Source organism: Triticum urartu, chromosome 4 (assembly GCF_003073215.2).
Source record: "Triticum urartu cultivar G1812 chromosome 4, Tu2.1, whole genome shotgun sequence".
Classification (NCBI taxonomy): domain Eukaryota; kingdom Viridiplantae; phylum Streptophyta; class Magnoliopsida; order Poales; family Poaceae; genus Triticum; species Triticum urartu.
In genome coordinates this window covers 521,974,508-521,984,699 of record NC_053025.1, presented here as the reverse complement: position 1 = coordinate 521,984,699, position 10,192 = coordinate 521,974,508, and the positions used below count along the sequence as shown (strand labels likewise).

The 10,192-nt window shown below is 45.2% G+C and overlaps 1 pseudogene; it reads left to right on the top strand.

The window, feature by feature from the left end:
- The first annotated feature begins 7,488 nt into the window (after positions 1 to 7,488).
- On the top strand, positions 7,489 to 9,519 carry LOC125554049 (annotated as a pseudogene).
- Positions 9,520 to 10,192: the final 673 nt, after the last annotated feature.

Sequence of the window (10,192 nt, the reverse complement as noted above, 5' to 3'; positions counted from 1 at the left end):
GCGTCGGGCCCGATGACTCTCTTCTGTGACAACACTGGAGCTATTGCCCTTGCCAATGAGCCCAGGTTTCACAGGAAGACCAAGCATATAAAGCGTCGCTTCAACTCCATTCGTGAAAGTGTTCAAAATGGAGACATAGATATTTATAAAGTACATACGGACCTGAATGTGGCAGATCCGTTGACTAAACCTCTCCCTAGAGCAAAACATGATCAACACCAGAACTGCATGGGTGTTCGATTCATCACAATGTAACTAGACTATTGACTCTAGTGCAAGTGGGAGACTGTTGGAAATATGCCCTAGAGGCAATAATAAAATGGTTATTATTATATTTCTTTGTTCATGATAATTGTCTATTGTTCATGCTATAATTGTCTTATCCGGAAATCGTAATACATGTGTGAATACATAGACCACAACACGTCCCTAGTGAGCCTCTAGTTGACTAGCTCGTTGATCAAAAGATAGTCATGGTTTCCTGACTATGGACATTGAATCTCATTGATATCGGGATCACATCATTAGGAGAATGATGTGATGGACAAGACCCAATCCTAAGCATAGCTCAAAGATCGTGTAGTTCGTTTGCTATAGCTTTTCCGAATGTCAAGTATCATTTCCTTAGACCATGAGATTGTGCAACTCCCGGATACCGTAGGAGTGCTTTGGGTGTTCCAAACGTCACAACGTAACTAGGTGACTATAAAGGTACACTACAGGTATCTCCGAAAGTGTCTGTTGGGTTGGCATGAATCGAGACTGGGATTTGTCACTCTGTATGACGGAGAGATATCTCTGGGCCCACTCGGTAATGCATCATCATAATGAGCTCAATGTGACCAAGTGGTTGATCACGGGATCATGCATTATGGTACGAGTAAAGTGACTTGCCGGTAATGAGATTGAACGAGGTATTGGGATACCGACGATCGAGTCTCGGGCAAGTAATGTACCGATTGACAAAGGGAATTGTATACGGGATTGACTGAATCATCGACATCATGGTTCATCCGATGAGATCATCGAGGAGCATGTGGGAGCCAACATGGGTATCCAGATCCCGCTGTTGGTTATTGACCGGAGAGTCGTCTCGGTCATGTCTGCGTGTCTCCCGAACCCGTAGGGTCTACACACTTAAGGTTCGGTGACACTAGGGTTGTTGAGATATTAGTATATAGTAACCCGAAAGTTGTTCGGAGTCCCGGATGAGATCCCGGACGTCACGAGGAGTTTCGGAATGGTCCGGAGGTGAAGATTTATATATAGGAAGTCAAGTTTCGGCCATCGGGAAGGTTTCGGGGGTAATCGGTATTGTACCGGGACCACCGGAAGGGTCCCGGGGGTCCACCGGGTGGGGCCACCTATCCCGGAAGGCCCCATGGGCTGAAGTGGGAGGGGAACCAGCCCCTAGTGGGCTGGTGCGCCCCCCCCATGGGCCTCCTCTATGATACTACTTGTATGTTACTATGAAGGTACTTCTTCAGTTCCGAATTATTTGTCGCATGTATGAATGTATCTAGATGTATTTTAGTTCTAGATACATTCATTTCTGCGACGAGTAATTTGAAATGAGGGAGTACTAACTGTTAGAATTAATGGGCTAGGCCCATAGCAATTTCTGAAATCTCAAAGCCCATGTGTAAAATGGCAAGTGGTGGTGCTAAGTTTAGTCCCACCTTGGAAGTTGAAGAAGAGTTGGACCTCTTTATATAGTGGGTTCTCTCTACCACTCTAAGTGCTGTGTGAGAAGAGAAAGGGAAAACCACACGCGCGCGCTCGCTCGCCTCGCCTGGCCGGGCCGGGCCGGGCCGGGCCGTGGCGAGGCGGCGCGTACATGCGATATGCGCGTGAATGGTCCGCCGAAATCCGGTCCATCTCCTTGCAGGAGCGCAGCTTCCTTTTGCCGTTTTATTTTTATGTCTTGGCAGACAAGTTTTTTGATTTCTTATCCGGTAAGTATACGAATTAGAAACCGAGTCGGTTTGGGATTGTGGTCGCGACACAATACCGCCTCTGGTCCTAATATATATATACAGCTACCGGCTGCGGCCAGAGATACACCGAAAAACACCTAGGGTTTTGCCTCATCTCACAACTTGCGCCGCCATCGTAGTCTACTCCATCCCAAACGCCGGCGTGCATCGGCGCGTGGGAGAGCAGGTCTCCGGAACCGTTCGTCTTTGCGATCCTGCACCGGGAGAGGACGAATTAGGTTTTTGGGAAGCGCTGTGCGCGACTGCTCAAATTCATCATCACGGGTCGTCTTCCGTCCAAGTCGGGCGGTGCTACTCATCGTCGTATTCATCGCCGTCAGCAGCAGATCGTCGCCAACATCGTCATCAACACTGTCGCACCCTTAATAGCTAACGATCAGTACGTCCAACATCCTCTGTTCATGTCTGTTTCTACAGCTACTGTTACGTGTTTGCTGCTGTTATGCATGTCTTGCTGTTCTTCTAGTTTGCTAGATTTTTGCATGCTAGTATCTCTTCTAGTCATGAATTATTTACTGAAATTAATCATGAACTTGCCTAATTTTCTAACACTAACAACGACTAGTGTTATATGTATGGCACTAGTCTAAGTTACTCCCATTATGACTAGCCTTAAGTTAAGGTGAGAGCAGCCCCACGATCTACGCGTCATAAGTCTGCGCATGGATCTCATGTGGGGTACTATTCCCTTGATCGAATAATCATGAGTGTTAACTAACCAGTTGTTAGTAGATACAAGTGTTTGACTTGTGCTAATCAAGTTGAATAGGGGACGTAGCGTGTAGGCATAAATAATACTTCACCCGGCTGGGTATGATCTTTTTTCAGAGAAAACCAGCTTTGTCAATGCCATATATGATCTCGGGCACACACATCAATGCCATATTTTGGCTGGGCATGATCTGTTTTCAGAGAAAATCAACTTTGTCAATGCCATATATGAGCTCGTGCACACACATCAATGCCATTGATACATACAAAATTGCGACAAAAGCGTGTCGAACAAATGCCCCCCATCGAGTTGAGTTCGTGCGCGAAACGGACCAGACTCGGGTCGATGAAATTCAGTTCGACAAAAAAGTGCATTAAAACCGTGCAGCCGCCATAACATAAGAAAAATCATGGTGCCATAGGCTACCTGGACATTGCAGATTTTGTGATGTCTATTTCGAACAGCCGGATATCACTTTCAAATTCATTGCAGGCTAGTGGCATGCCAGCTCGACTAGCGGCGTTTTGTGATTCGCACTGCAGTCTCACCAGAGCTAGTACATAACCGGTTCTTTGTAGGTTGGGCTTGAAAGAGTAAGACAAACGCCCCGCATCAGCTCACCCGAGAGTTCTCATGGCACGGAGTTGATGTTTGCGAGAAAATCAACTCAACAATTCATTTGGCCATCAGCGTCTGTTCCGAGCATTTTTTTTTTACTTGCTCTAGTAGCATGGAGGTAAAAGACGCCACAAGTATGCATCATAGCGGTGTCTCACCCACTGATTTTTAACTAGCTCTCATGGGGAGAACCAGAGAAGGAATAGCGGGTAAATATGCAGTAGCATGCAATCGGCAACGATTAATCTTGCTTAATGCTTCCTTCTACCTGTTCCATCATCAGGGCCAAAGAAGATGACACCAAGCAGTGCCCCGGCAAGAACCTGGTGGTGCTCGTGGGCAGGCTGCTGGTGGTGGAGATGTTCCTCCGGTACTCACTTCGCGCAGATCACCGGGGCTCCGAATGGAGAGGAAGAGGAGGGTAACTTGTTGCACGCATCCTCCAATCAGCTGGATGTCTTTTGTTTATGATAGAAGAATGCTGCATGTTGGTGAAGCTTTTCTGATGTCTATGTCAGAAAAAGGAAACGTAAAAGTGATGCCTGAGGTCATGGATCCGCGTTGTGATGCCACGCACGTATCTACTCGCGGCGTTATTAGGCGTTTTTCTCAAAAGAAAAAAGAACTGCCATCATGTGATCACGAACGAACTAGAACGGCCGTGCGCGCGTTCGCTGGGACCTCCCAACGAGCATTCGCCAGTTAGCATTACATTTGTCTTTTTTAGGGGGGGGGGGGGGGTGGGGGGTCTGTGTGGAGGGACGACTTTTGATCTATTCATATTTAATCATGAGAGTACAATAAACATAAAAGAATAACAAAAATTGCATTCATATCCGTAGACGAACAACAAACGTATCCTAGCAAATTCACCAAAGAAAGATCCGCTGGAGACACACTTCCACACGTCTGCCGACTATGCTGCACGCATCACCATGACAGGGACTCGGGGAGGAGAACCTTATTCTATCTCCAGAGAGTCGCCGCCCTCTCGTTTTCCTAAGTAAGACACAAACCCTAACATAACTCAAAGAAACATCTAGAAACGAAGCCCTCCCACTGGCAAGGGCTGAGATCCATTGCCCCCCAATGGCCCTAAGGCCATCGGAGACGAGACGGACAGGTGATAGCGCCGGCGGGAAGCAGAGGAAACCTAGGCTTTTTTGGAGCTGAGGCGGCTGCTTACAGGTACTGGTACTGATGATTTAGTCTTGTTAGCATTATTGGGTACTTTTTACTTCTGTCGGTTATATACAATGATGTTGTTTTAAAAATTGCCCGCCCCCCAAAATATGAGATCGACCACTATTTTTTTATGGTTTTGCTAATTCTTAATTGTATATGAACTTCTAAACACTGAATTGATGTTGACCATCGTCGATTTGACATTGAGATGGGTATATCATTCTACATTTTTGAACTTCGATAAAAATATGTTATATTTTTATTAGTTCTAAGTAACCACTAATTACACAACATACTTTTTTAGACTTGCAAGAACATTCTTGTGAGTGAGAGAACAAGTTTACTGAGACACTAGATGAACAAATCATTCTAGGGAGGTGGACATTTTTTGATGGTGACACGGATGACGCTACGCCATGGACTACCTATGATACTACCTATAATACTCCCATTACGGACAACCTTAGCCTCTTGATCTCTGTACAACACCATCCATGCCCATATCGGCTACCGGCCCTACCAATGCATGCAACCAATAGATGCCCAGCAAGAGCAATAAGATCTCTATGCAACATCCATCCATGCCCATACTACGAATGCATGCAACCAATAGATGCCCAGCGAGAGCAATAAGATCTCTATGCAACATCCATCCATGCCCATACTACGAATGCATGCAACCAATAGATACCCAGCAAGAGCAATAAGATCTCTGTGCAACATCCATCCATGCCCTTATATGTGAGCTACCAGCCTACCAGCCCTACCAATCCATGCAACCAATAAATGCCTAGCAAGAGCAATAATTGAGATTTAAAAATTATATGGAGATGTGCATGCAGGCATGCATATCTAGATTGCCTGTAGTGAGTAGTATCTTAAGTTAGTATCATGTTAAAATATATTGTCTATCTCTGTCTATCAGTTTAAACTTTTGGAGCAACTGAGTGGAAGATGAATTTAATAACTAGTGTAGTATGATACTACCTCTGTAATGCATAGTATTATAAATTAGTATCTTAGGTGACCATTTTCATTGTCATGCATGACATATAGTAGCATAACATTTATTATGATACAATATCATGATCGATTTCTACTCAACCCTTTATTTCTTCATTTAATTTTATGTCGTCTCATCAAAATTGTCTAGTTGACATGCATAACACTAGCTATGATACTTTCATTACAGACAACCTTATTTCACTCCGTCGTCTTCCTCTCTTTCTAAAAGAAGTGGTGAAGAAGAAGATAGGGTATGTCGAAAAAACAAGAAGATAGGACTGTTGTATGATGCAAAAAGAAATGAAATTTTTCATGATGAAAAATCTCCTATGATAACATTTCTCCTTGTTCTTTCTATTGTTTTCTTCTATATTATTTTCTTCTGCGCGGTAGTAAAGGACTAAAGGTAGTACATTAGTACAGTCCGCTAGAGAAAAGGAGAGGAGAGGTCATGCTTACAGTTTGTCCCACACCTACTACACTACTGCTAAACCTCATCTTCTATCTGTATTATTGTACCTAAGGAACTAATATTGCATAACTAGTCAGGCTGTAGAGAGCATACACGCGTCCCGGTCCTGTCCATACATCATTGCATGAATGCACGGCACATGCCTTGTTGTGAACCCATGCGATAATAAATACTCCTTTTTTTAGACATTTCAAATGAATTACAATATATGAATGTATATAAATATATTTTAAAGCGTAGATTCATTTATTTTCTTTTGTATATAATCATTCGTTGGAATCTTTTAAAAGACTTATATTTAGAAACGGAGGAAGTATGTACTTCTTCATGTTATAATATAAAAGCGTTTTGACGAAGTGAGTAAGTACATATCTGTTGCGTTGCGCCGATGGCGACCACGCTCCTGCACCATTTTCTTCGAGTTGTTCAAACCAACGTCGGTGCCATGCATGCATGCACGTACGTACTGTACGATCGATCGATCGTTCAATCATCAGTGCCTGCCTGCCGCTTCCCGTGGGCGATCCACACGACTCTGGAAGGGCCGGCCGGGTTGGTGCGGCGTCGCTTGCTAGCTAATAGCTACCTGCCACCGATGCGCCACGTACGTACGGCGCCCGATCTGCCGTATCGATCTGCCCACTGGTCCTGCTCCAGATGCAGCGCGTCACGGGACGGGTGACCGGCTGTCCGGCAGATCGATTGACCACTCACGGGGCGGTTGTCTGTCCCTCTCGGTCCAGCTACACGCCTGGCAATCAACTCCATCCTTCCGAAATACTACTGTGAACAGAAAAGAACTTCTATCTTTCAGTGTTGCGTCGTATTAGAATCATGAATTCACGCACACGCACGCGGGGCGCCTCGTGCACGTCCATGATAGCTACCATACGCTGCCCACGAGACTGCAAGTGCAACTGCAGTATATCACGACATCATGTGCTGTTTATGTACACGTGCTAGCTGTCTTAGGGCGGGCAACCGCAGCGTGTTGCCACGTAGAGGCGACAAATATCGAAATGACGTTCGGCATCTGTTCCCGCACATAATAAAACCCATTAACAGTCGCGACAATAGCGCTCGCTGGTTGTGTCCACCTGTCTTTTACTATGTTGGTTTTACTGTGCCGAACGAAAGAGAAAAAAAAGAAGATGCAAACGCGTCCAGCGGTGAAAACCCTAGACTATTGTTTCCCCAATCCTACCGCGGCACGCTCTCCTTTCCGTGGGACTATGCTTCGGTGCCTTAAGGCACCTGCCTTTGTGTCTATGACATGTGGGTTCAATAGGTGGCTGGTCCACATGTCACCGACCCAAAGGCAGGAGCCTTTAAGGCACCGAAGCTGCGTCCCTTCCGTGCTCGTCCTTCCTCCTTCCCACGTCCCTTCCAGAGCCGCCTCCTTCCTCCATAATCCCCGCCCCCGATGAACGCACGACCAACCCCACCCCCGGCGAGGCGAGCGAGCGGCCTACCGTCCCCGGCGCCGGTGGCAGGCGAGGATGGGCCGCAACAATTCCTGGAGGCTCCCGGGCAGCCGAGACATCCGGCAGCGACTGGTGCTGGCGAGCTGACCTCCACCCCGATCACCATCAAGGACATCCGCGCTGGCGAGGGGGGCCTCCGCTCGCACGAGATGTCCCTCCTCCGCCTCCTCGACAAGGTCTCCGACGAGCACGTCATCGACGTCAACGACAAAGGCAAGGGCGCGTCGGCATGTGGCTTCTTCGATTTGGGCTGGCTGGTGGTTGACCGTGGTTGGGTTCGTTCGTAGGCAGGGAAGAAGGTCGGGTACAAGCCCGGGGTGGTCGTCGGCGGGAAGGACCTGGAGCACGACTGCGGGGTGCACCATGGGATCGGCTACTTCATCGAGCTGCTCCTTCTGCTCGGCCTCTTCGCCAGGTCGCCCTTGTCCGTTCGGCTCAAAGGTAAAAAGCTTTTGATTGTCCAGTTTCTGAGTGAGTTGTGTAGAATCAGCGAGATTTCGGGGGACTGTTGTTGCACCGTGCCACCATCAGGTCAATTGATTGCCATTTTTTACTCAAACTCCGGAAGCACGGTATTGGTTCATGCAGACGTTCTGCGATTTGGTTGTTCTAGATTCATTAGGTATCCAGTCTGATGCATTATTTGGTCCGGTTGGTTTGTTTCAATAGGTGTATGTGACTTGAGTTGACTTTGGTTGTGGATTATTTTGACAAAGGTGGTTTTATTGGGGTTTAGTCAATTGGTCGAAACTACAGTAAAACATAATAATCTTCCGATAAAACCACAGTAAAACAGCACCATCCAAACATATATGTAGTCTTTCAAAAACTGAGAAAATGCAGTTTGTTGAAACTATAGTATCCGTTGCCCACGCGTTGCAATACCAAGGTTTCAGAATACTACGGTATTTTTAAAAAAATGCCACCAAACTAGGCCTTAACAGTTTTGCTGAATTAACTGTCACCAAGTAAGCAAACCTTGGCTCTTCCTCATGAACTCATGATCCTTGTGGCCATTTATTTTTCCTAATGAAGATGTTGTTAACATGAGGTGCTCGGTAGTATGTGTCTCAAGCTTCACAAGCTTCCATAAGCCAATATCTGCAAAGGACTAGAAAGATAAGAATACTTCTTTAGTTCTGCACAAAATTGATGACCATTGCTGTCATTGATCATACAAAGTCTTTCACTTCTATGGAGTCTAAATTTGATGCGATGCTTGTAGGAATCACAAAATCGCTAGAAGGTTGATGGCCATCATTGTTACTGATCATACAACGCCTTTTGCTTCTGAATTAGTATGGAGTCTAAATGTGATGCCATTATTTTTAGGAATCACAAATGATACAAAGGACCCTTCTGTGGATACTTTCCAAATGGTTACGTTGCATATGCTCAAGCATTTTGGCGTTCCTCTTGAGGGAATGTAGCTCAAAATTGAAAGCCCGGGAGTTCCTCCTCATGGTGGAGGTGAAGTGCTTCTTCGAGTTCCCAATATAAACAATATATAAAAGGTCTGTTGGAGTTTACTTCTGCTCACGTTTCGTGATTTCTGTTGACATTCCCCTTCTAATATCATGTGTTTTTGCAGGCAGTTAATTGGGTTGTTGAAGGCATGGTAAAGAGGATAAGAGGTGTAGCATTCTCCACCATAGTATCTCCATGGATTGTAAGCCGTATCCACTATGCTGCATGTGGACTCTTCAATAAGTTTATTCTAGATGTTCAGATCTTCACTGATCAGAGAGCTGTTTCATCTCGTGGATGTGGATTGTACGTTTCCAGCTTAAAGTAGAACCTATTTAATTTTATGTTAGTGGGTCCTGCTATTCAAAAATTTAAATGTATTCATCTTTTGGCAGGTCAGCAGGCTATGCCGTATCTGTAATTGCTGAGACCACAACAGGCTGTCTGATTTCTGCAGATGCTACTGTGAGTTATCCCAATGTTGATGAAATGAGTGAACAATCTGAGAAGCCCGAGCAAGTTGCATCGATGCTGCTAGAAGAGGTGGCTCAAAGAGGAGTTGTTGACTCAACACACTAGGTATGGTATTTCATTCTAGTTTATTCCTTTCTTAGCAGGCTGGTGGCAGATATTTTTTTATATTTTTTATGATTATGTAAATTGCAGGTTGATGATACTAAAGAAAAGGGGGTTTGAGTTGAAACAAAGAAGTGTATTTCTGAGAGGTTAGATGACGAGGTTGGGAGATTTCAACAATTAGTTAAATGCTATTTACTTGAATTCAGATTGTTATTGAAATTCCTAGTAACCTATTTTGTTTCGTATTCTCTCAACTCATGTTGCTCATTCTTGATCATTCATGATTTAGAAGATGTGTTCGTAATCTAAATGCTATATCTATGTACTTATCTTATATGTGCATTTGGCTTGCACTGCCTACTCACAAACATGATAACACTACAAAAAAAAAGACACATCCGTGACATTTTGAGCCGAACGGAATTTTTTTCTGTCATACATATGACACTTCTATGATGATAATTGTGACAAAACCCGGTATCATCATAAATGTGGTGGGCTCCTACTTTTATGACAAAAAATCATGACAGAAAATGGGCTTTTCGTCCTGGGCGGGACGGAGATGCAGCTGCATGACATTCTTTGGGCCGTCCATGACGGAAAAAACCATGGTAGAAGCAAGGGCGAGGAAAATTTCAGGGAGTTCCCGGTTACGGCGGGAGGTCGGGGCCCG